The sequence below is a fragment of the Colobus angolensis genome, unplaced genomic scaffold (genome assembly GCF_000951035.1).
Source record: "Colobus angolensis palliatus isolate OR3802 unplaced genomic scaffold, Cang.pa_1.0 Scaffold245, whole genome shotgun sequence".
In the NCBI taxonomy this organism is placed as follows: Eukaryota; Metazoa; Chordata; class Mammalia; order Primates; family Cercopithecidae; genus Colobus; species Colobus angolensis.
In genome coordinates, this window is record NW_012115655.1 from 2365028 (window position 1) to 2367664 (window position 2637).

A 2637-nucleotide genomic window follows, 5' to 3' on the forward strand; every position below is an offset into this window, starting at 1 on the left:
TGTATTTTTAGTAGAGACGGGGTTTCACCATGTTAGCCAGGATGGTCTCGATCTCCTGACCTCGTGATCCACTTGTCTCGGCCTCCCAAAGTGCTGGGATTACAGGCTTGAGCCACCGCGCCCGGCCTAGACTGACTTCTTTTGCTTAGCACTGTGCATTGAAAATTCATCTATGTATTTGTGTGGTTTGATAGCGCATTGCTTTTTATTGCTGAATAGTATTTCATTGTAGGGATGTATCACAGTTTACCCATTCACCTACTGAAGGATATTTTGGTTGCTTCTACTTTTCAACAATTTTGAATAAACGTGCCATAAACATTTATGTGCTAGATTGCTAGTTTTTGTGTGAACACAAGTTTTCTTATCAGCTGGGTAAATACCTAAGAGTGTGATTGCTGGATTGTGGGGTAAAACTATGTTCAGTAAAACTATGTTCGGCTTTGTAAGAAACTGCCAAACTATCTTCCAAAGTGGCTGTATCGGGCCAGGTGCAGTGGCTGACGCCTATAATCCTAGCACTTTGGGAGGCCAAGGCAGGCAGATCGCCTGAGGCCAGGAGTTCAAGACCAGCCTGACCAACATGGCAAAACGCTGTCTCTACTAAAAATACAAAAATTAGCCAGGCGTGGTGGTGGGCGCCTGTAATCCCAACTACTTGGGAGGCTGAGGCAGGAGAATTGCTTGAACCCAGGAGGCGGAGGTTGCAGGGAGCCAAGATAGCGCCATTGCACTCCAACCTGGGCGACAGAGCAAGACTATCTCAACAACAACAACAACAACAAAAGCCAAAGTGGTTGTATCATTTTACATTCCTGCCAGCAATGAATGAGCATTCCTGTGTCTTCACCTCCTTGTCAGCAACTGGTATTGTTCGTTTTCTGGATTTTAGCCATTCTAAAATGTGTGCAGTGGTTATTTATGGTATTTTTAAAGTGTTCTTTTGGTTATTTATTTTTAGTTGTAATGCATAATGGATAGGGAACATAGTCTGTGTGATATTGATGTGAATCTAATGGTGGAATCAATTTTGGTCTTTGTGACCCAATGCATGGCTTATTTTTGTAAATCTTCTGAGTGTACATGAAAAGAGGATTCCCTGTTTGTGCAATCCGGCAGAACACAGGAGTTCAGAGCATAAGCTTTGGAGTCAGCCTGCATAGTTTCCTGTCCTGCTCTAAGGTTAGTAACAACATGAGCTCAGACAAGCTTTATTCCCTATGCCTCAGATCCTTTAATAAATGGAAATAATAACAATAGTATCTACCTTTTAGAGTTATTGTAAGGATTAAAACAGCTACTATTTGTAAAGTACCTAGAACTGTGCCTAGCACTGTAGTAAGCATGATATAAATGTTTGTAAAATAAAGTGATGTATCTAAACTTATTGTATATTTAAAGTCTTTTACTATTTTCTTTCTTTTTTTTTTTTTTCAGGGAGAACTGTACTTTATTGTAGCCACAGGGCAAACTGCTGGAGACAGACCCATGGGCCCTGACCATTTCCACCACCCCAGAAACCTGCCCTGTACGTGGTATCACCGACAAAGAAATCACAAGCACACAGATCTCTGATGAGTTCCAGAAATCTGATGAGTGCCAGGTGGGGTGCACATTTGGGAAGATGCCCCCGCGTGGCTCTGAAGGCTCTTCCTGGGGGAGGCCTGCTCCCAGCTGCCTGCTCCTTCTGGAATTCAAACCCCAGGCAAAGGCAGCTGGCCCCAGGCCACATAGGTCCTGGCTTCCCAACCTTGAGCTGTGTAGTCATTACCTTGGTGCAGGCTGGGCTACAGGACAGCCAAGCTGAGAAAGGACGGGTCCTCGCAGCCTAGGCTGGGGCACCGCTTGGTTCTCGGTCTCACTCCCCGCTGTGCCTCACTTTGCCTGTCAGACGGCGGCGCTGGGCCTTGCTGGTACGAGTGGCCCTTGGGGGCTTCTTGGAGTCCTGGGTCCATCGGGGATGTTTCCTCTTGACCTTTTTGCGGCTGTGTGCATGCAGTGAGGCTGTGAGAGAGGAGATCCGCTGAGAGAGCAGGGGGTCTCTGGACTTCCTGGGCAAGGCTTTGGTTGGCTTCTCCATGGATGACGCCTCCTCCTCAGACCCATCTCCAGACCCTCCCTCAGGTGGGGTCAGCCCGAGCAGCCGGGCCCCTGAGAGGTCCAGGTCACTGATGGTGGTCACAGTGACTGTGTGGTTGGGGTGGTCATACTGCACTGACTCTGTCTTTGCTGTCACCAACTGGTCCAGCTCATCTGCCTCCTCCAGCACCTCTTCTCTCTCTGCCAGCATCTTCAAGTATTCCTGGTGGCGCTTCTCTCGAAGCTTCCTCTGCTCCTCTTTCAGCCGCTGCTTAATCTCCTCAATGGCTGCCTTCTTCCGCTCGACCTTCCGCTTGTGGAAGCCTGTCAGGTACTCCCGCCTCTTCTCGTTGAAGCTGAGAACGAGCCTGGGCCGCCGGTGGTCACCATCTCTCCTCTTCTTCTTGTTGCGGCCCATAGCGGTGAGGCTGCCGACTTCCTCTCCCTCTATTTTCTTTCTTTTTATTTTATTTATTTTTATTTACTTTTTTTGAGACAGAGTCTCACTCTGTCACCCAGGCTGGAGTGCAGTGGCACGATCTCAGCTCACTGCATCTT

At 48.0% G+C, this 2637-nt stretch overlaps 1 pseudogene across 1 annotated transcript; it reads right to left on the bottom strand.

The window, feature by feature from the left end:
* Positions 1–1440: 1440 nt before the first annotated feature.
* On the bottom strand, positions 1441–2520 carry LOC105514467 (annotated as a pseudogene). Its single transcript, XR_001002180.1, has one exon. The product of XR_001002180.1 is annotated as a nucleolar protein 12 pseudogene (transcript).
* Positions 2521–2637: the final 117 nt, after the last annotated feature.